This window comes from Phyllobates terribilis, unplaced genomic scaffold (genome assembly GCF_046119375.1).
Source record: "Phyllobates terribilis strain yellow unplaced genomic scaffold, ASM4611937v1 Scaffold_2__4_contigs__length_985480577, whole genome shotgun sequence".
Taxonomy (NCBI): Eukaryota; Metazoa; Chordata; class Amphibia; order Anura; family Dendrobatidae; genus Phyllobates; species Phyllobates terribilis.
In genome coordinates, this window is record NW_027362762.1 from 224674261 (window position 1) to 224699101 (window position 24841).

A 24841-nucleotide genomic window follows, 5' to 3' on the forward strand; every position below is an offset into this window, starting at 1 on the left:
ACTCCTCAGCTGTGTGACTCACATTTCCCAGACATTTCAATGTAAAAACCGCCTGATGACGTTGAGCCCTACTGCCAGCATAGTAAGGAGGTGTGCAGGATCCCTTCTGCGCAGTTAGAAAGCTTGTGGCATGACCAGACAGGCTTTGGGTGCAGGTGGAAGACCGAGAGGAGGTTGAGGAGGCAGAAGCAGTGGAGGAACTTTGACATAAAGAGGATTGACGCACAACTCGTGGGGACGGCAAGACTTGGACAGCAGCCCCTTGTCCTGCTGTCACCATAGTTACCCAGTGCCCAGTCAGCGACATGTAACGCCCCTGTCCATGCCTACTCGTCCAAGTGTCTGTGGTGAAATGCACCCTGTCACACACAGAGTTTCTCAAAGAAGCGGTGATGTTGTGTGCGACATGCTGGTGGAGCGCAGGCACACCTTTCTTTGAGAAGTAGTGCCGACTGGGCATCTGGTACTGGGGCACTGCGACGGACATAAGGTCTCGAAAATCCTCTGTGTCCACCAGGCGGAAAGGCAGCATTTCTGTAGCCAAGAGCTTGCAGATGGTGAAATTCAACCTCTTAGCTTTCTCATGGCTAGGAGGAAATGGTCTTTTACTTGTCCACATCTGAGGGACCGAGGGCTGGCTATTGTGCTTAGACGGGGTTGATAAGGGTGTCCCCGGCAAACTGCCGGTCTGTGAGGAAGATGCAGGCGGACATGTTAGGTTGCCTTGATCCAAAGGTGGTGCTATCGATGTCGGACAGCGCTCAAGACCAGCTGGTGTTACCACCTCCAAAGAAAATGATGACCTGCCAATCACGCTGGCTGTTGCGGGTAAAGAGTTGGCAGGTCTGCGCCCCAAAACAGGTGTGACTGCTGTCCCCCCAGTCACAGAGGATGAAGAGGCCGCGGATGCACAAGATATGGCAGACGGTGGTTGGCCCGGCCGGCTAGGCCGCATTGTAGCACACTGAGCTTCCCACTGCAACTTATGCTTCATGTCCATGTGCCGGTTCATGCATGAAGTACTCAAACTATGTATTTTTTGGCCTCTACTTAGCTTTTGCTGACAAATGTTACAGATAACATGAGTTGGGTCATCTTTATCGATCTGAAAAAATGCCCAGGCTATGCAAGGCTTAGCACCCATGCCACCTGAAGAGCCACCACGACTTGTGGTGAGAGGCAGAGTTGTGTTTGAGGATGCAGTTGTTGACGTGCTTCCAGTACTACGTCTCTGTCCAGGAAGGCGCAACCTGACCTCGTCGTCACTAGCATCTTCCTCCACCTCCTCTGCTGACCTCATCTCTTGGCTGACTGTGGGTTGACAGTAAGTGGGATCTCCGACCTCATCATCATCACCCTGTGCGTTATCACACCCGTCGTCCTCAGAGCCAACCTGTTCCTGCCCTGACAAAAAACTAAAGTTGTCGCTCCAATCAGGTATTTGAGTCTTATCATCGTCTTCCTCATTGTCTCCACCAACAGGAGTTACAGTTTGGGAATGAGGGTCTACATTATGGTCAGAACCTTCTGCGTCTGGTCCTGGATCCGACTCATAAAGATTCTGGGCATCAGTGCAGATCATTTCCTCGTCTGGATTCACAGAAGCGCTGGAGTCGACCTCTGATTCCCAGGCTATAGTATGAGTAAACAGCTCTGCAGACTCAACCATCTGTTCTACCTCATACTCAGATGGGCAGCTGGAGATTTGGGAGCTGTGAGGAAGCAAGTGCGATTTGGGTGACACCTTTGAGGACTGGAGTATTTGTGATGTTGAAGTTGATGTGGAGGAGAGCCCACTTAAAGGAGCACTTGATATCCGTTGAAGCACCTGCTGTTTTTGTGCCTCATCTGGAATTTGTAGCGATTGGCGTGGCCGTAAGAAAGGGATCTTATCACATTGTCCGCTAAAAGAAGTAGACATTTTAGTTTGGCTGGAAGATGGTCTTTCTTCTGCACCTACCCCACGGACACAACCTTTTTTCCCCTTCCCAACACGCCTATTCCCCTTTCCACCAGCAGCAGGCCTTTTTCCACTCATTTTGGTGGTTAACTAATTCACAACTCTGGAGTTGTTTGCACAAAAAAACAATGGATGGTAACCGAGCAGAGCTGAGTGGCCAAACTGTGGTATTAGGCCAAAACTATTGGCTGGGTTAGATGCAGAAAAAAATTATTTTTAATTTGCAACCTGATGGAGGTCAGTATAGATGGACTAATAGACCAAGTCCCACACACCGCTAGAAGCCCAAATATTTTTTCAGAGCTAGATGCAGAAATTTTTTTTATTCAATTTGCAACCTGATGGAGGTCAGTATAGATGGACTAATAGACCAAGTCCCACACACTGCTAGAAGCCCAAATATTTTTTCAGAGCTAGATGCAGAAAAAAATTATTTTTAATTTGCAACCTGATGGAGGTCAGTATAGATGGACTAATAGACCAAGTCCCATACACCGCTAGAAGCCCAAATATTTTTTCAGAGCTAGATGCAGAAATTTTTTTTATTCAATTTGCAACCTGATGGAGGTCAGTATAGATGGACTAATAGACCAAGTCCCACACACTGCTAGAAGCCCAAATATTTTTTCAGAGCTAGATGCAGAAAAAAATTATTTTTAATTTGCAACCTGATGGAGGTCAGTATAGATGGACTAATAGAACAAGTCCCACACGCTGCTAGAAGCCCAAATATTTTTTCAGAGATAAATGAAGAAAAAAATTATTTTTAATTTGCAACCTGATGGAGGTCAGTATAGATGGACTAATAGACCAAGTCCCACACACTGCTAGAAGCCCAAATATTTTTTCAGAGCTAGATGCAGAAAAAAATTATTTTTAATTTGCAACCTGATGGAGGTCAGTATAGATGGACTAATAGACCAAGTCCCACACACCGCTAGAAGCCCAAATATTTTTTCAGAGCTAGATGCAGAAAAAAATTATATTCAATTTGCAACCTGCTGGAGGTCAGTATAGAAGGACTAATAGAACAAGTCCCACACACTGCTAGAAGCCCAAATATTTTTTCAGAGCTAAATGAAGAAAAAAATTATTTTTAATTTGCAACCTGATGGAGGTCAGTATAGATGGACTAATAGAATGATGCTATGCCCAAAAGATTTTACTTCACTAGGTGCAGTAAAAAAATTGGTATTCTATACACAGGTGGTATATCTTGCAACACAGATAGGCTACTCCACTGACTAACACACTCTGCAATAGGCCAAAAAGGATTAGCTTTGCTAGATTCAGCCAAATGCTGTGAAAAAAACTTGCACAGCACTGGCACAGACCTGCCTGGCAAAAACTGATAGGAACTGATGTAACCTAGTCCTGAAAAGGACTCCAATTACAATTAGTCTTTACTCCCACAATCTATCTATTTAAGAGCACAGACCTGCTTGATAAAAGTCGTAGGAAATGCTGTAACCTAGTCCTTAAAAGGACTGCAATCACAACTATTCCCTACTCCCAAGCTATCTGTATATTTGTGCGAAAATTGGCTTGAAATTAACAAGGTATAGCGCACACAGCAACAGCGGTGCCGTCTAACACGCAGCTGCAGCAGTGAGAAAATGGTGGCGACGGGGAAAATGGCTTGGTCTTATAGGGCAAGGACATGTGACATACACTGCCAATCACACATGCCCTTGCTTGTGTGAAAAAAAGCACTTCGCTCCGTGTGTGCGCTTCTGATAGGCTGACAGATTGCACCTCCCCACTGCAAATGCGGGAAAGAGAAAAAAAAATGGAGATCTTCATTGTTCCTGCAGAGATCCATCCCCTGCCCCTCCCCCCGCCCCGCTGTACACTCAAACTGCGTATTAACATTAATTTTCATCATTACTGAGAAAAAATCCAGTTATGATTTTGGTGCACGAACAGTTATCGAACATAACCTTGAGCAGCCGAATTTTTCTCAAATTGTTCGTGTTCGCCGACCGGCTCGAACACCGCCCAAAACAGCTCGAATTTGAGATTGGCGAACAGTTCGAGTAGAACAACGCTCATCTCTACTCCAAATGTTTGACAGCCATTGCAGTCACTGCATAGGTAAACAGTATGGGAGACCCTCTCCTTTCTAATGGGAATATGTCATTACTGAGGCCCACCTCTATGTGTCTTTAAATTGTTATTGGGGTTTATCCTAAATTCTGGCAGCCGTTGGACTCACTGCATACCCTATAACTCTATAGCAGACACTCTCCTTTCAAATGGGAACATTTTGTTACTGTGGCACAGCTCTATGTGTCTTTAAATTGTTAGTAGGGTTTTTCTAAATTTTGGCAGTTGTTTCACTCACTGCATACCCTATAACTGAATAGCAGACCCTTTCCTTTCTAATGGGAACATGTTGTTACTGTGGCCCAGCTCTATGTGCCTTTATATTGTTTATTGTTGTGGGTTTTTCCCAAATTTTTGCAGCCCTTGCAGTCACAGCATGGGCATTACAACTACAGGAGACCCACTCCTTTATAATGGGAACATTATGTTTTACTGAGACCCTCCTCTATATCTCTTCAAAGGGGTATTGGGTTGCGTCCAAATTTTTGGCAGCCCTTGCAGTCACTGCATATGCAGTAACAGTATAAGAGACCCACTAGTTAATAATGGGAAGAACAAAGCATAGCCGGCTGATGGCTCTCTAACAATAGCGAGGGCCGACTGCTGGCCCTTTAAGAATAGTAAGGGCCACCTGATGGCCTTATAAAAATAGGCTTTGTGACTTTCAGAGTACTTCCATCATAAATGATGCAGGATGTGTCTGATGATGTGTCACACATCACATGGCCAGATATGGTTGTAAAAAGTTAAAATGACATTTCCTGGTGAATGCATTTATCTTCGTTGAAAGCAATGCAAAAATTCAAAAACGCCCAATGTGTGGAGGAGCATTTTTGTTTTTCTATATTTATTTTGCCTTATATAAAAGTCATTACCCTGGAAAGGATGTTCCTTATCATATGCCAAGGAAAATCAATTTTGGTTTCGCTTTTGTATGTTTTATTGCGAGTCCGTACAAGTGGCCTAATACCTCTGACAACATTGTTGACATCATTGACCTGGGAATCAGAAATATTTCCAGGGGTCTTCCCCATGCTGTTCCCATGTCATTTGAGCACTGTTCCCATCGATTTGGGCAATTTTTATGCCCTCTGCTGACTGCCAGGGGGAGCTGCCTGTAAAAAGCTCGAGTTACTCGGACCAAGCACTCGAGCATTCTAGCTTGCTCAACTCGAACAATGAGTACCCGAGCATTTTAGTGCTCGCTCATCATTACCCCAGACTGCTCCCCTGGCAGAGGTACACAACCCCGACAAGAAGGCCCTGGAGAAGGTGGTCTCACTCGTCTATCCCAAAGGCGTCTATCAAGACGTATGGTCAAAGACATGGCAGCCTTCAAGGACTGAGGTGTTTCATATACTGCCAAAGCATTTTCCAACCTTTCAGTAAGCCCCTCACAAAATTGACTTCTAAGGGCTGAACCATTCCATTTGGAATCCACTGTCCATCTACGGAATTCCGAACTTTATGTTTCCACTGACCGATTCCCCTGCTGAAAACAATGTAACCTAGACTCAGCCAAAGCGACTCAGTCAGGGTCATCATAGATGAGGGCCACAGCTCCGAAAAACCCCTCCACAGACTGGAGACAAACCAAGTCCTGCGGTAACTAAAACACCCATGACAGAGGATTTCCCTGCAATAGAGAGATCACAATACCAGCCCGTTGCTCCTCATTACCGGAGGAGTAAGGATGAAGTTTGAAATACAATTTGCATGCCTCTTTAAATACAAAACACTTGTCTCTACCTCCTGAAAACCTGTCCTGGAGGGTAACCTTGGGTTCAGTCTGGACAGGCCTACCTGCAGAGACCCCAACATCGGCGACCTGTAACCGCTGATGCTGCTGCTGAACCTTACAGCGGAGGTCATTCACCTCCAGAGACAGACGGTGGAACTGCTCTGCAAGCTCTGCAACTGAACCCATACCAAGGGAGAATGGGGAATAAAAGGTGCACTCCCAAAAACACACAAAGAAAAAAAAATGTCAGTTTCCCTTTTTTTTTTCCTTTTCGAAAAAGTGCTCAGCCGGCTATAATGTCACGCCAGGTGTGGGAAAAAGTGCAACACAGAGGGAAGGGGAGCCCAGACACTAGGTAAAAGGGGGAAGTGAAGACCTCATAGTCTGGTCTAGCGTCACCCTGTCTCAACTATCATCCCTATATTGCCTTCTCAGCAATCGCCGCACGCGTGCCTCGCCCTGTCTTTCCCTGATATATGGATAAAGCTAGGGATTGGAGGAGATGAGCACTAGTCGATCTCCACTAAACTCTATAGACAACAAAGGTAGACAAACAGGGGGAAATTGCTTAGCTTTAGACGACTCCAAATGTGCACACGGCCTCGAGCTCCAGAGAGGGCGAAATACTGCTCTTGCTAAGCCTCACAAGTAGAAATGAATATAGCCGGCACCTCCCTCTCAGACACACCAGGTATTTATACACCCAAGCCAGAGCGCTAATAGCCAGAGGGAGGTAGCCGCTGGGTCGTAAAGACAGCCTCTCATCTAAGAAGATGTCTGTAATGCCAAACGTAGTGATCTCCTGCAACCAACTGCAGGGCGACTGTCTGTCACCTCCGACACACCCATAACAACAACATATATTGATTTCCCATAGAAGGGAAAAATCCCATCTACCATAAACATTAAATGTACACATCTCTTTCCACTTGAGATCAGCAGCACTGGGAATGGCTCAAAGTGGCAAAACAAGTACAACAGGTAGGAGATCAAATGGCATAAAAACACTATTTTACAATTTGAAGATAGTTTTGACATCAAACTTCGCTGCCTTGTCAAGCCAATTACTTAACCCTAGAACGCATGACCATAAAAATCTACATTTTCACATACCTGGGGCCTTTTAGGCCCGTGTGCAAATAACATGGAATAACTCAAACAAAAATGACAAACAACTATATACCTGAGGAATACCTGGAGTTTCAAAATTCTAACTAAAGTAATCTTGCAGAAAATAGAAAACAATTAACAGGGCGGGCCTGCGAGGCCCCAGGTATGCGTTCTAGGGTTAAGAAACAACCAGACCTTAAGATTAGTTGGTCATGGAAGTGAACTTGGTTAATGTTAATTATCGGGAAACACATCCATAAATAAAATAAATAATGTACCTCCCAATGTCATATAGCATTTGCAAGTCATGTCTCAGTATGTATTTAACACAAAAAACAACAGTGCCGTCCATCACGTGTCAGGTGCTTAGTGGAAGCAATGCCTAATACAATAACATGATGTATATCAAGAAAGTTTACAGTGCACATGAAGAGTAGTTGCAACATTTGTACAGCTTTATTAATTTACTTTTTAAGGGGGGATTTGGTGATAGATTTACTTCTGCTCATACAACATATTTTACTTTGTGTCAAATTTTTTACTGATTACAATATAGATACAACTAAGGATAAGTCCAATAATTTGGATTTCATATAATACTTTCTCTAATATATTTATGTTTACCAATAGTCAAATACATCATTAATAATAATAATAATAATAATAATAATAATAAGAATAATGCACCTATCTTGCATCATCTTCTTGTGTGCTGTGGATGTTCTTGATATCACGGTGTTTATTTTTGAACTGATTGACAAACTCAGTGATGAAGAAGAACAATACAGTCTAAAGAAACCTTTGTTTCTTCCTTAGAGCTCAAAGAAAATAATAGATTTAATTTAATTAGATAAGTATCTGTCTGTAGGTTTCCACTATTAAACTGGATTTCATCAGAGAAATTGAAGTTATTATCCTTCCAAAAAGTTCTAATTTCAGGTAGTAGGAAAATCAATTTCTATCAAAGGTAGCTTTTGTCCTAATTCCAATGTATTAGAATAGTTAAGAATTGGATCACATCATTCAGAGTGTTTTATGTACAGCAGAAAACTGCATTCCCCTGGCTGCTCATTAAAGTACTACTTTCTAAATAAACAATGATGCAGATCAGGGAGCAGTCAGAAGGGGAAAATCAATAGATATGGCTTATAAAAATATGTAATCACTCCTGCACTTGGCTAGGACACCAAATCCACCATTGTAATCAATTATATTGGCACCTCTCTCATCTGCGGACAAATGCAACCTATTTCCCCTGCTGGGAAGCTTCCCAGGTAGTAACTCCTTCTCATCCGGTTGAACCTATGTGGAATTAATTTAACACTGACTTCCTATCTCTAAATAAAGTACACAGTTAATAAAGAAAAGCATGTTTATATTTGCTGCACAGCTTGACTAAAAAAATCATTAGCCTAGTTATAGAAGCAGAATTACAAAACAGATAAACAATATGTCATGTGAATACAGAAGACGTAATGTATAAATGCATCATGTATTACCTTAATGACACTAATGAACTGACAACATTACTGATTGGGATAGTAGCCGCAGAATGTCAAGCAGCAGGTGAGCTGTCAGGGCATCATGTCCACTGAGCATTGCGCTTTATGAACCAGGTATTTATCAGCTCTAACAATTTTACAAATCTCCAAATTGTATGAAATAGAAAGACATTTAAGGGATCGATCTATCTATCTATCGATCTATCGATCTATCTATCAATCTATCTATGTCTGTTTATCTATCCATACATCTCCTATGTATGCATCTATCTACATACTAATCTATGCGCTAATTTATGCGCTAAGAACCTTTGTTTTTTGTAAGTACAGTTAACTGAGTAATAATACAGTTTAGATTCAATGTTTTCATTGTTTTTGTGTATCTTGGCCCTTACAGAGCGCTGCTGCACTATCTTTATGTATATACAGTGCTGGCCAAAAGTATTGGCACCCCTGCAATTCTGTCAGATAATACTCAGTTTCTTCCTGAAAATGATTGCAATCACAAATTCTTTCGTATTATTATATTCATTTAATTTGTCTTCAATGAAAAAAACACAAAAAGAATTGTCCTAGAGCCAAATTGGATATAATTCCACACCAAACCTAAAAAAAGGGGTGGACAAAAGTATTGGCACTGTTTGAAAAATCATGTGATGCTTCTCTAATTCGTGTAATTAACAGCACCTGTAACTTACCTGAGGCACCTAACAGGTGTTGCCAATAACTAAATCACACTTGCAGCCAGTTAACATGGATTAAAGTTGACTCAACCTCTGTCCTGTGTCCTTGTGTGAACCACATTGAGCATGGAGAAAAGAAAGAAGACCAAAGAACTGTCTGAGGACTTGAGAAACCAAATTGTGAGGAAGCATGAGCAATCTCAAGGCTACAAGTCCATCTCCAAAGACCTGAATGTTCCTATGTCTTCCGTGCACAGTGTCATCAAGAAGTTTAAAGCCCATGGCACTGTGGCTAACCTCCCTAGATGTGGACGGAAAAGAAAAATTGAGGAGAGATTTCAATGCAAGATTGTGCGGATGGTGGATAAAGAACCTCGACTAACATCCAAACAAGTTCAAGCTGCCTTGCAGTCCGAGGGTACAACAGTGTCAACCCGTACTATCCATCGGTGTCTGAATGAAAAGGGACTGTATGGTAGGATACCCAGGAAGACCCCACTTCTTACCCCGAGACATAAAAAAGCCAGGCTGGAGTTTGCCAAAACTTACCTGAGAAAGACTAAAACATTTTGGAAGAATGTTCTCTGGTCAGATGAGACAAAAGTAGAGCTTTTTGGGAAAAAGCATCAACATAGAGTGTACAGGAAAAAAAAAGAGGCATTCAAAGGAAAGAACACGATCTCTACAGTCAAACATGGCGGAGGTTCCCTGATGTTTTGGGGTTACTTTGCTGCCTCTGGCACTGGACTGCTTGACCGTGTGCATGGCATTATGAAGTCTGAAGACTACCAACAAATTTTGCAGCATAATGTAGGGCCCAGTGTGAGAAAGCTGGGTCTCCCTCAGAGGTAATGGGTCTTCCAGCAGGACAATGACCCAAAACACACTTCCAAAAGCACTATAAAATGGTTTTAGAGAATGCACTGGAGACTTCTAAGGTGGCCAGCAATGAGTCCAGACCTGAATCCCATAGAACACCTGTGGAGAGATCTCAAAATGGCAGTTTGGAGAAGGCACCCATCAAATATCAGGGACCTGGAGCAGTTTGCCAAAGAAGAATGGTCTACAATTCCAGTAGAGCATTGTAAGAAACTCATTGATGGTTACCGGAAGCGGTTGTTCGCAGTTATTTTGGCTAAAGGTTGTGCAAACAAGTATTAGGCTGAGGGTGCCAATACTTTTGTCCGGCCCTTTTTTGTAGTTTTGTGTGAAATGATTAATGATTTGATTTTTGCTTCATTCTCTTTTGTGTTTTTTCCTTGCAAGCAAATTAAATGAAGAGAATAATACCAAAGAATTTGTGATTGCAATCATTTTCAGGAAGAAACTGAGTATTATCTGACAGAATTGTAGGGGTGCCAATACTTTTGGCCAGCACTGTATATTAATCTATCTATCTAAACGGGCCTTCCAATGGGGACCATCAAGGGTACTAAACGTTCCACTTTCCAAATTATGAACTGCCAGAGAAGTATCTGCTGGCCCATTGTCACATTATGCATGGTTATGCCATGTTATTTTCCGTGTACAATGGGTCTGATTCATTAAGATTAGCATTTTTGGGTTTTGCACATGCCTGCATAAGTTCATGATGTCATGACGTCACAATGTGTGCAGTGACTTTGTGCTCACATGCGCAGAACTGTCCCGAGCCTCATTAGAGTCAGAAGTCCCGGCCTAGTGTTAAGGGGCCACAGATACACCGCTTACGGCGGTGATAAAAAGAAGTGATGAGGACCAGAAGGTTATCATTGAGGTACGGAGAAGCTGGAGAAATGAGCAGTGAGGTGAGTATAAGTTTTTGTGTGTTTGTTGACCTTTTGATGGCCTGCGGCCAACATTTTCCTGAATTTGAATGGAAACTAATTACAAACAATCCGCATTTTGGTGAATATTTTTGTAACATTCAAGTTCAATTTCAATCAAATATATTCACTCATCTCTCCTCTGCAGTCTATCAGAGATGGACGTTTTCCTAAGCAAGGATGAGGCACTAGATGTGACCAGATTGAATGCTCATACAATTTGACAATGATATAGAGTCAAAGCTGCATTTCCTAGAAAAATGGAATCAGATGTTTGGTGCGACCATGCTGCTGGTCTGAACTGTGGAACTGCAGATACACGCCTCTCTGGCAAACAAACAGCCAGGAGGTATTGATACACTCAGCAATTTCTGACAGCTCTGTTATCCTGCTTACTGGCTGGACTTTGTTTTCTGTCCTGTCCTAGCCACACCAGAAATGTCTGGAAGTGTCCACCTAACTATTAATGGCCAAAGTGGACCACTCTTAGTGTTTATATGTTTACTGCTTTGCATAATTTCTATGTGGCTCATGGCTGTTTGCCAGCTTAGTGCATTAGTACCTGGTCTAGCAAACAGTTATGAAGAGCATTTCTCCAGATGGTGATTTGGGTGAGTAGCCCCACACAGAAAAGCAGATCTAGATGAGCATATTATGGCCTAGGGGATTTAGATAAGTATGGTAAACTGGAGGCAGGATGATACTACCTGTAAGAAGAGGTGCTTGAAGATGAATGCACAGTGTGGTGGAAGTGCTTAATAGCAGAATATTGAATGGGGGCATTGTGGGAACGCCAGTATCTTGGTATACTTTTTCTGTGTTATTTCTGTGGAAATATTTGGCTGCCATACATTATAAAGAGGGTTCTGGGATGTCATTATTGTGAGGGTGTCAGGAGCTGGATATTGCTTGTGACCGTCTCTCAGAGATGAATGTGGCTCTCAAAGTCATAAAGGTTGCTGACCACTGGTCTAAATAATTAATTACATATAGTTAGTGGTATAGGTTCAATTTTTAAAGAGAAATATACTAGTCACGTCTGCTTCATTTAGGAGTTTATGGTGCTGTCCGACAAGTTCAGTCCACTCAGGGCATTATGTACCAGAAAGTGAGGCCAGCTAGGTACTGGATGGCGAATGTGGACTACTGTAACTACCTAATGTTCATTGTTTTTCTACCTGTTGTCAGGAACACAGCATTTTAGACTAACTAGATGCCTGCTAATCCCAGAAGGAAAGCAGATGGTAGGTAAGAGCATGAAGCAGGTATGACGCGCCCCCTGGGCCATGGGGGTACCCGGAGCCGGGCCTTGTAAATGCTGGGGGGTTGTAGTCACCGTGGCGGCGACCCGGTCCGTGACCCAGGGCGGTCAAACCAGTGGCAATCTATGTGTGTAGGTTATATAGTCCGACTACGCCACCTGTGGATTGCGGTTATGGAGAACCGCCGCTGCGGAGCTGTCCACTGAAGCTGGTGATATGCGCAGCAAGTGTAGTATAACTCCCCACAGGAAGAGTGTAGCTTCAGGGCAGCACAGGTGAATGATGGTGGTTGTGCGAGGCGTCCCAGTGCAGTGAGTGCTGGCGCGGTAAGAAACATGGAGACAAAGTAATGCAGTCCCAGAGTCTTTACTCATGGTTATCAGTTTCCAAGTTACACTGCAGATCATAACTTCCCACGTCGTGCTGTGCGTACTCAGTGAGGGGCTCAGTCCACCCTTAGGTATCTCCAGAGCACTATTCAGGACCCCGTTCTGTGTACCTTTCTCTGGCCTCTCTCCTTGTACCTCACACCTAGCGGCACCTCTGTCCAGTGTCCTCGGGCCTTGGTGTTCCGTCCCCTGACCCTATGTGGCTACCTTCCTAGTGGCTGGTATGGGCGACTTGCCATATTTGAAGTGCTGCAGCCTCCGGTTCCCAGTTGAGCCTTGTAGTCTCTGCTGGTTGAGGGATCTGGTTCCCTTTCTTCTGGCCTGACCCCCCTACCTCCTGGCAGCGGCGGGTGTACGGGTAGCTGCTGCACGGCCCATACCCCTGGGGTCCCTTCGGTTCCTTTCCTGGAGCCTTCCTGCTCCCTCTTTCCTCTCCTTCCTCCTTCAGGCTCAGGCCTCTTGACTAGGCCTGCCTGCAGAGCAGAGCTCATACAGAGCCTCTGCTCCTGTCACCTCTGACTGACTTTTCTGAGCCCTGATCTAAGATGGTTCCCTATTTTATATGCTCCTACTCCAGTGCTCCCTGGATCTACGTCCTCCACCCTTCCACTACCTAGTTCCCCCTCTCTAGGTGGTTCCTCCCCATTCCAGCCAGGGATCAGGGACAGTTGTGCTTCCCCACAGGAGCATTGTCGCCCTGTCCCCCGGAAATGTGGTGTAGTGAATGTAGTGTTAGGGTCCTGAGCCATACTCCTTCCTTACCTGAGAGTCAGTTACCACACCTCTGGGTGAGATGCAATACCTCTGTGGCGACCGAACCCTCAGGGGCGCCACAGGTACACATATCAATGAATTTTATGGGATGTTATACTAATGTGCAACACACACAAATGCATAACAAAACGTTATAAAACTTTGCCAAAAAGAATGAACTCCATACCTGTCAATCACAATGTCACATGTTTTTCTAGCCTTGTTCCTGTGGTATATAATGTTTCCTCTTACTACTTATCTGATGACTAAACCTACATATGAGAACATATTAGCAATGTGCTGTAGAAAAATGCCTAAAACCTTAGTATATAATGAAGCAGTCTTAAAATAGTATAGGTGTCAATAAAACAGTCATGGTTGCCGAATAATTATGTTGTGATAATTGATTCGTTATTGTATCTAAACTAAGTGCTACTATCACAGTCTCCACAGATCTCTGTCTGCCGCCCAGCATATGTTCACTAAGTATTAAGGACAGGTTTATGAGCATCAAATAATTAAGCATTTGCATAAAGACATTTTATTCTATTGTAACATATACATGTGGAGTGAATTTTGTTTTCGTAACAAAAACCCCATCTGCAGAGTTATTTTGCAGTTGCGAGTACTATAATTGTATCTCTTACATTTCTATTATGTGAGTCTGAATTACCCAGCAGTGACTATGAAAACTGAGCCACCTAAACTCAGAAATGAAAAGATTTCTTAACACAACTTAGAATTAGTTTAATAACTCTATGCCTTGTTTAGGAACAAAAGTTATATGAAAAGTAGAAAATTTTTCTCCTACAGTTTACACTTTACAGGCTATACTACAAATCTTAATACCAGTCTCTCATTACAGTCCCACAATAAGCCCAACACACCCTTTGGGTCTTAAATTGTAATTTTTTCAGCAGTTCTTCATCATAAAAAAACTATGCAACATTTTATCAGTCATCAGAGATATTCCCAAAATGATGTCTGGTTGTATTTGAATTTTGCTCTAAATATTGTCTATATTCTCCAAGGACATATGATTCTGAACACTGCAATGAAGGGTAGTCCTAACTGATACTGTAGAAAATATAACAAGTAAAGGTGCCTACAGACCTTAGATAATTGTTGCTATCTTTCCCAACTGTCCCATTGTTAAGGGAGCATGGAAATGAAGATATTCAAAATGGTGCTTACATCATGAAAGTCGCACCTAAATTCTTTATATTTTAGATGATTCAACATTAATGATGAGCGAGCACTAAAATTCTCAGGTGCTCGAAGCTCGGGTCTAGCACATTGGAATACTCGGGTGCTCGACCCGAGCAACGAGCCCAATGTAAGTCTATGGGAAACTCGAGCATTTTTCTGGCGGTCCCCCCCGGCGGTCTGCAGAAGGTTAAAAATTGCCCAAATCGATGGGAACAGTGCTCAATTAAAAGTCAGGCAGGCAGAATATATAGGCAGACAGGCAGGCAGGGTATATAGGAGGGTGCATGAAAAATATAGCAGGGCACTTGGAACACAATAGTGCCCTCCAGATTTATTAAAAAAAAAAGTTGGCGTGGGGTTCCCCGTAATTTTAGGTTAAGCAGATGGCTGGGACAGATGTTTGAAGCCTGGGAAGGGGGTAATACCCATGGAGCTTCCCAGGCTACTAATATCAGCCCCCAGCTGAATACCTAGCCTTTACTAGCTATTAAAATGGGGGACCCCCCCAAAAAATGACGTGGGGTCCCCCCTATTTTAATAGCTAGCAAAGGCTAGGCAGACAGCTGGGGGCTGATATTAATATCCCAGGAAGGGTGCCATGAATATTGGCCCCCTCCCAGGCTAGAAACACCAGCTGTCAGCCGCCCCAGAAATAGCGCATCAATAGGATGCGCCAATTCTGACACTTAGCCTCGCTCTTCCCACTGCCCTGTAGTGGTGGCAGTGGGGTAATAGGGTTGGGGTTGATGTCAGCTTATAATGCCAGCTGACATCAAGCCCAGGTTAGTAATGGAGAGGCGTCTATAAGACACCCCCATTACTAACCCCATAGTCAAAGTTAAAAAAAACACAAACACCCAGAATAAAGTCCTTTAATTGAAATAAACACACAATTCTTTAATGTTCTAAATTAAACTCTACTTACCGTCACGCCCATTCCAGCTGAAGCCAACGATCTCCTGCAATAAAAATAAAATAATAAACCAACCTCATCCTTACCTTTCCATGGTTCCCAGGACAGCTTCAGCTCTGCTACATCGAGATGACTGGCTGGACCGCAGCAGAACGCTGCCATCCAGCTTGCCATGCCGCAGACACTGAGAAGCTACTCAGTGAAGCTCCTCAGTGTCTCCTTGTGACGGCATCCAGATGAGCCGAGTTCATGTCCAATGAACTCAGCTCACCTCATGCACTTCACTGACAGCGTGGGAGAATTCTCCTGCGCATGCGGTGAGCCTCTCTGCCCTTGTCCATATGTATGTCACTTGACAAATGGTAAGGTTTTTAATAGTGTTGAGCGAGCACTAAAATGCTCGGGTGCTCGAAGCTCGGGCCGAGATCGCCGTGATACTCGGGTGCTCGACCCAAGCAACGAGCCCAATGTTAGTCTATGGGAGACTCGAGCATTTTTGCGGTGGCACCCCCGGCAGTCTTTTAAAAGCCTAACAAGTGCCAAAAACAATAGTAACAGTGCTCAAATGACATGGGGACAGCATGGGGATCGCCCCAGGAAGCATTTCTGACCCCCAGGTCACTGCTGTCAACAACGTGGTCAGAGGTATTAAGCCACTTTTACAGGCTCACAATAAAACGTTCAAAAACGAAAGTGAAACTTTTTTCCTGTGAAATATGTTAAGGAACATCCTTTCCAGGGTAAAGACTTGTGTATAAGTTAAAATAAATGACCAAAAACAAAAATACTCCTCCACACCTTCGGCTATGTTCACAAGTAGCATTTTTTATGCGTTATTGCACTTTTGTATTGCTTTCAACTATGACAAATGCATTCACCGTGAAATGTCATTTTAACATTTTACAACCTTATCTGGCCATGTGCTGTGTGACACATGCATAAAGTGCTGAAAAGACAAGGAACAGCATGGGGAAGACCCCTGGAAACATCTCTGACTCCTAGGTCACTGTCTAAAAGTGTGCCCATCATAAGTGATCCTTACCGCATCAGAAGATGCAGACTTGCAACTATCCCCATGCAAGTTCTAGTCCCAGGGCAGTGTTCAATTGTACCTCCCCCATTCCTTGCAATACAAGCTCAAGTATGCAGCCTGCCACCCACCCACCCCCAGGCTGCAATACCATACTGCTTGCTTGCTTGAACTTGAAATTGGGCCTTTTAGGCATGTTGAGGCGGAATCTGGCCACCACGTCATGGCTGTGTTGGCGGCCTGGAATCCATACTCAGTCCCCAGCCGCCCGGCGGCCGGGTGTCCATACTCGGTCCCCAGCCGCCCCGCAGCCGGGTGTCCACACACGGTCCCCAGCTGCCTGGGGGCAGCCGGGTGTCCATAAACGGTCCCCAGCCGCCCCTATTTCTCCTTGGAACATCCCCCCACACACTTTTCTTAGCCCGGCCTGCTTTAGGCAGCATTGGACGAGCCCACCAGAGAACCAGACACCTCCGGTGGGCCCTGACTTCTCCATCGGTGGAGTTGAGAGTGCCAAGGTGAGGAGCAGAAGTTAGCATCTGCTATGTTTTCTTTTAATGCAAGTGTAAGTGTGCAGCCTGCCACCCACCCACCCCCAGACTGCAATTCCATACTGCTAGCTTGCACTTGAAATGGGGCCTTTTAGTTTGGAGGAGGCCGAAGCTGGCCACTACCTCATGGCTGCTTCGGCAGCGAGGTATCCATACTCAGTCCCCAGCCGCCCATATTTGTCCTGGTGTGCCTTATACATAAGATTAAGCGCGTATACCAAAACATTACCTGTGCCCTCCCCAGTGCATTTAGTGGGAAGGAGAGCCTATTCCGCTGTAGTGTGTGCATGCCAAACCCCTGTTCATGGTACATGCGAAAATGCCTCCCACCTTGCACCTGTCGTTGCAGACTTGCAACTATCCCCATTCAAGTCCTTGTCCCAGGGCAGTGTTCAATTGTACCTCTCCCATTCCTTGCAATGCAAGCGCAAGTATGCAGCCTGCCACCCACCCACCCCCAGGCTGCAATACCATACTGCTTGCTTGCTTGCACTTTAAATTGGGCCTTTTAGGCATGTGGAGGCGGAATCTGGCCACCACGCCATGGCTGTGTCGGCGGCCTGGTATCCATACTCAGTCCCCAGCCGCCTGGTGGCCGGGTGTCCCCGCTTTCTCCCCAGCCTCCAGAGGGTGGCCGGGTGTCCATACTCGGTCCCCAACCACCCCTATTTGTCCCGGTAACCTTTCTCACACTTTTCTTAGCCTGGCCTGCTTTAGGACAGCATTGGCCGAGCCCACCGGACTATCAGACACCTCCGGTGGGCCCTGGCTTCTCCATCAGGGGAGTTGAGAGTGCCAAGGTGAGGAGCATGATGAGGATGATAGAAGTTAGCATCTGCTTTGTTTTGTTGTAATGCAAGCGCATGTATGTAGTAGCGGCTAGGCCTGAGGTGGTCAGCGTTTTGGCGCATATCCTACCTCCTCCGAGGATTGCTGGATGTTTTCCTGCTACTATCCAAGTTCTATGACTCCCGTTAAAACAAAGCTTCAGGTGATAAATGATGGATGAGGTAGTGGCAAAGGAGAAAGAGCAGGAGGAACAGGGACCATTCACATCAATATCAGGCCAGTCAACCAGATATGTCTTGTAGGATATGTTTCTGTAACAAAAGGAGTGGTTCGGCTGCACAGTTATAGGGCATACAGTGAGTGCAATGCCTACCAAAAATTTTGAGCCACTCCAATGCCCCTTGGAAATGACATGGAGGTCAGAGGGCGTTAACTAAACCTTTTTTTCCATTAATAGCAACTGGGTCTCCCGTGCACTGTTGGCCTAAGCAGTGAATGGAAGGCTTTCCAAAAATTATGAGGAACTGCAATGCCCCTTACAAGAGCCATGTGTGGCACCCCAGGGGTCTGGTCACCACAGTAATAGAGATATTACGTCGGAGAGCAAGTGGGAGGTTTCCTGGTCAGGATCCCTTAAACATGCTACATCCTCCTGCCCCAATCCTGGGAGGGGAGAATTCTGCCCTTATAAACTGGATCTGGGGCGGGGTTGAGTGAGTCAGAGAACAGTCAGAGTCAGAGTAAGAGCAAGGGAAAGTAACAGCAAGGAGCTCTGTAGGAGCTAGGAGCTAAAGACCAGGGGCTGGAAGCTGAGCAGAGCTTGCCCTGGCAGAAGACAATAGGAACCGGACACAGGAGTCTGAAGCTGTGAGGACTTATATATCCAGCAGCAGAAACCAGCCGGCATGGGATTTCAGGTCCTCTGGCCATAGAAGCCCAGAGGCTCAGTCACAAGCAAGGGACCAGCACCGCCGTCGTGGAGCGGAGGCTAACAGAAGGCCCAAAGTCACCAGCCATACGGGTGAGCACTACACGGTACACTCAGGGACGTGGGCAACTTCTACCCTCTTACAGCAAGGTAGCCAGGAAGAGTGCAGACAGACGGGGTGGCATACAACTCCACCTGGCCAGGGGAACTCCAGCTTGCTCACAGACTGACCAGGCCTTTTATGCTAGCCAGTACTCCCGGGAGGGTCTACCTTATAATCATCAGTAAAGACCTTGAACTGCACTGCAAAGACTCTGAGTCATTACTGCTGCGCTCGTGCACCATCACCCCCATCATCCACACTCACTGCCCTGAGGCTATACTCCTCCCGAGGGGAGTTATCCCATTCTATGCTGCGCACACAACACCAGCCTCAGCGGTCTGCCTCGCAGCGGTGGTATTCCCTGACCGCAATCTACGGGTGGCGCAGTCGGACAATTAACCTCAAAACCTAAGAAAGACTGCCACTGGTTTGACCAGCCTGAGCCACGGGACCGGGTTACCGCCACGGAGACTACAGACTCTAGAGACCCGGCAACCGGTATCCCACACATGTGTACACATGGCCCAGGGGGCGCGTCACATGCAGTACAGTATATTACAAACATAGGTCCCATTATTGGGGAGTGGGTGTCCCATGGTATTTGCTTATGCTTTCCAAGCAAAAGCTGGCAAAAATTAGGACGGAGCAACTTGCAATGCCCCTTACAAGAGCCATGCAGTACAGCATATTACAAACATAAGTCCCATTATTGGGGAGTGGGTGTCCCATAGTATTTGCTTATGCTTTCCAAGCAAAAGCTGCCAAAAATTAGGAAGGAGCAACTTGCAACGCCCCTTACAAGAGCCATGCAGTACAGCATATTACAAACATAAGTCCCATTATGGGGGGATGGGTGTCCCATGGTATTTGCTTATGCTTTCCAAGCAAAAGCTGGCAAAAATTAGGACGGAGCAACTTGCAATGCCCCTTACAAGAGCCATGCAGTACAGCATATTACAAACATATGTCCCATCATTGGGGAGTGGGTGTCCCATGGTATTTGCTTATGCTTTCCAAGCAAAAGCTGGCAAAAATTAGGACGGAGCAACTTGCAATGCCCCTTACAAGAGCCATGCAGTACAGCATATTAAAAACATAAGTCCCATTATTGGGGAGTGGGTGTCCCATAGTATTTGCTTATGCTTTCCCAGCAAAAGCTGCCAAAAATTAGGACGGAGCAACTTGCAATGACCCTTAAAAGAGCCATGCAGTACAGCATATTACAAACATAAGTCCCATTATTGGGGAGTGGGTGTCCCATAGTATTTGCTTATGCTTTCCCAGCAAAAGCTGCCAAAAATTAGAACGGAGCAACTTGCAATGCGCCTTACAAAAGCCATGCAGTACAGCATATTACAAACATAAGTCCCATTATTGGGGAGTGGGTATCCCATAGTATTTGCTTATGCTTTCCAAGCAAAAGCTGCCAAAAATTAGGACGGAGCAACTTGCAATGCCCCTTAGAAGAGCCATTCAGTACAGCATATTACAAACATAAGTCTCATTATTGCGGAGTAGGTGTCCCATAGTATTTGCTTATGCTTTCCAAGCAAAAGCTGCCAAAAATTAGGACGGAGCAACTTGCAATGCCCCTTACAAGAGCCATGCAGTACAGCATATTTCAAACATAAGTCCCATTATTGGGGAGTGGGTGTCCCATAGTATTTGCTTATGCTTTCCCAGCAAAAGCTGCCAAAAATTAGGACAGAGCAACTTGCAATGCCCCTTACAAGAGCCATGCAGTACGGCATATTACAAACATAAGTCCCATTACTGGGGAGTGGGTGTCCCATAGTATTTGCTTATGCTTTCCCAGCAAAAGCTGCCAAAAATTAGGACGGAGCAACTTGCAATGCCCCTTACAAGAGCCATGCAGTACAGCATATTACAAACATAAGTCCCATTATTGGGGAGTGGGTGTCCCATAGTATTTGCTTATGCTTTCCAAGCAAAAGCTGCCAAAAATTAGGACGGAGCAACTTGCAATACCCCTTACAAGAGCCATGCAGTACAGCATATTACAAACATAAGTCCCATTATTGGGGAGTGGGTGTCCCATAGTATTTGCTTATGCTTTCACAGCAAAAGCTGCCAAAAATTAGGACGGAGCAACTTGCAATGCCCCTTACAAGAGCCATGCAGTACAGCATATTTCAAACATAAGTCCCATTATTGGGGAGTGGGTGTCCCATAGTATTTGCTTATGCTTTCCCAGCAAAAGCTGCCAAAAATTAGGACGGAGCAACTTGCAATGCCCCTTACAAGAGCCATGCAGTACAGCATATTACAAACATAAGTCCCATTATTGGGGAGTGGGTGTCCCATAGAATTTGCTTATGCTTTCCCAGCAAAAGCTGCCAAAAATTAGGACGGAGCAACTTGCAATGCCCCTTACAAGAGCCATGCAGTACAGCATATTACAAACATAAGTCCCATTATTGGGGAGTGGGTGTCCCATAGTATTTGCTTATGCTTTCCCAGCAAAAGCTGCCAAAAATTAGGACGGAGCAACTTGCAATGCCCCTTAAAAGAGCCATGCAGTACAGCATATTACAAACATAAGTCCCATTATTGGGGAGTGGGTGTCCCATAGTATTTGCTTATGCTTTCCCAGCAAAAGCTGCCAAAAATTAGGACGGAGCAACTTGCAATGCGCCTTACAAAAGCCATGCAGTACAGCATATTACAAACATAAGTCCCATTATTGGGGGGTGGGTATCCCATAGTATTTGCTTATGCTTTCCAAGCAAAAGCTGCCAAAAATTAGGATGGAGCAACTTGCAATGCCCCTTACAAGAGCCATTCAGTACAGCATATTACAAACATAAGTCTCATTATTGCGGAGTAGGTGTCCCATAGTATTTGCTTATGCTTTCCAAGCAAAAGCTGCCAAAAATTAGGACGGAGCAACTTGCAATGCCCCTTACAAGAGCCATGCAGTACAGCATATTACAAACATAAGTCCCATTATTGGGGAGTGGGTGTCCCATAGTATTTGCTTATGCTTTCCAAGCAAAAGCTGCCAATAATTAGGACGGAGCAACTTGCAATGCCCCTTACAAGAGCCATGCAGTACAGCATATTGCAAACATAAGTCCCATTATTGGGGAGTGGGTGTCCCATAGTATTTGGTTATGCTTTCCCAGCAAAAGCTGCCAAAAATTAGGACGGAGCAACTTGCAATGCCCCTTACAAGAGCCATGCAGTACAGCATATTACAAACATAAGTCCCATTATTGGGGAGTGGGTGCCCCATATTATTTGCTTATGCTTTCCAAGCAAAAGCTGCCAAAAATTAGGATGGAGCAACTTGCAATGCCCCTTACAAGAGCAATGCAGTACAGCATATTACAAACATAAGTCCCATTATTGGGGAGTGGGTGTCCCATAGTATTTGCTTATGCTTTCCCAGCAAAAGCTGCCAAAAATTAGGACGGAGCAACTTGCAATGCCCCTTACAAGAGCCATGCAGTACAGCATATTACAAACATAAGTCCCATTATTGGGGAGTGGGTGTCCCTTAGTATTTGCTTATGCTTTCCCAGCAAAAGCTGCCAAAAATTAGGACGGAGCAACTTGCAATGCCCCTTACAAGAGCCATGCAGTACAGCATATTACAAACATAAGTCCCATTATTGGGGAGTGGGTGTCCCATAGTATTTGATTATGATTTCCAAGCAAAAGCTGCCAAAAATTAGGACGGAGCAACTTGCAATGCCCCTTACAAGAGCCATGCAGTACAGCATATTACAAACATAAGTCCCATTATTGGGGAGTGGGTGTCCCATAGTATTTGCTTATGCTTTCCCAGCAAAAGCTGCCAAAAATTAGGACCGAGCAACTTGCAATGCCCCTTACAAGAGCCATGCAGTACAGCATATTACAAACATAAGTCCCATTATTGGGGAGTGGGTGTCCCATAGTATTTGCTTTTGCTTTCCCAGCAAAAGCTGCCAAAAATTAGGATGGAGCAACTTGCAATGCCCCTTACAAGAGCCATGCAGTACAGCATTTTACAAACATAAGTCCCATTATTGGGGAGTGGGTCTCCCATAGTATTTGCTTATGCTTTCCAAGCAAAAGCTGCCAAAAATTAGGACGGAGCAACTTGCAATGCCCCTTACAAGAGCCATGCAGTACAGCATATTACAAACATAATTCCCATTATTGGGGAGTGGGTGTCCCATAGTATTTGCTTATGCTTTCCCAGCAAAAGGTGCCAAAAATTAGGACGGAGCAACTTGCAATGCCCCTTACAAGAGCCATGCAGTACAGCATATTACAAACATAAGTCCCATTATTGGGGAGTGGGTGTCCCATAGTATTTGCTTATGCTTTCCCAGCAAAAGCTGCCAAAAATTAGGATGGAGCAACTTGCAATGCCCCTTACAAGAGCCATGCAGTACAGCATATTACAAACATAAGTCCCATAATTGGGGAGTGGGTGTCCCATAGTATTTGCTTAAGCTTTCCAAGCAAAAGCTGCCAAAAATTAGGACGGAGCAACTTGCAATGCCCCTTACAAGAGCCATGCAGTACAGCATATTACAAACATAAGTCCCATTATTAGGGAGTGGGTGTCCCATAGTATTTGCTTATGCTTTCCCAGCAAAAGCTGCCAAAAATTAGGACGGAGCAACTTGCAATGCCCCTTACAAGAGCCATGCAGTACAGCATATTACAAACATAAGTCCCATTATTGGGGAGTGGGTGTCCCATAGTATTAGCTTATGCTTTCCCAGCAAAAGCTGCCAAAAATTAGGACGGAGCAACTTGCAATGCCCCTTACAAGAGCCATGCAGTACAGCATATTACAAACATAAGTCCCATTATTGGGGAGTGGGTGTCCCATAGTATTTGCTTATGCTTTCCCAGCAAAAGCTGCCAAAAATTAGGACGGAGCAACTTGCAATGCCCCTTAAAAGAGCCATGCAGTACAGCATATTACAAACATAAGTCCCATTATTGGGGAGTGGGTGTCCCATGGTATTTGCTTATGCTTTCAAAGCAAAAGCTGCCAAAAATTAGGACGGAGCAACTTGCAATGCCCCTTTCAAGAGCCATGCAGTACAGCATATTACAAACATAAGTCCCATTATTGGGGAGTGGGTGTCCCATAGTATTTGCTTATGCCTTGCAAGCAAAAGCTGCCAAAAATAAGGAAGGAGGAACTTGCAATGCTGGCACCCTGGTGGTATAGTGGTGGTGGAGGCTGAGGATAAGGAGAAGAAGATTAAACAGCCGAAACGAGGAAGCGTATACCCATGTGTGGGTGTGAAGCGGTGCATGTGAATACACATCCCGAAATAACATAGTGGATTTGACTTTATGTTACTCTGCTGTCATTTGGTGGTGATGAGAAGTCTGGCCCAATCCAGCCCTTGTTCATTTTGATAAGGGTCAGCTTGTCAGCATTGTCAGTTGACAGTCAAGTGCGCTTATCAGTTATAATTCCCCCAGCGGCACTAAAAACACGCTCCAATAACACGCTAGTGGCAGGGCAGGCCAGGACCTCCAAGGCGTACAGAGCGAGTTCATTCCAAGTGTCCAGCTTGGATACCCAATAATTAAAAGGCACAGAGGAATCACGGAGGATGCTGGTACGATCGGCAAAGTACTCCCTCACCATCTTTTGAAACTTTCCACTCCTTGTGAGAGTACCCCGCGCCTCAGGGCCTGTAAGCTGGGCGGGTGTCAGAAAACTGTCCCAGAACGTTGACAGTGTTCCCCTGCCTCTGCTGGATTGGAGTTGAATCTCTCTCGCCTGTACACCTTGGTTGGGCAACGAACTGTGACCTCTGCCGCTAGCGTGTTCAGATGGGAATTTTTTTAAGAGTTCTGCAGCAAGGGCCTTCTGGTATTGCCCCATTTTTGTAGACCTCTCCACCTCAGGAATAAGAGAGTGAAAGTTCTCCTTGTAGTGGGGGTCTACAAGTGTCACCAACAAGTAATGACTGTCACCCAACATTTTGACAACGCGAGGGTCACGGTTAAGGCAGCGCAACAT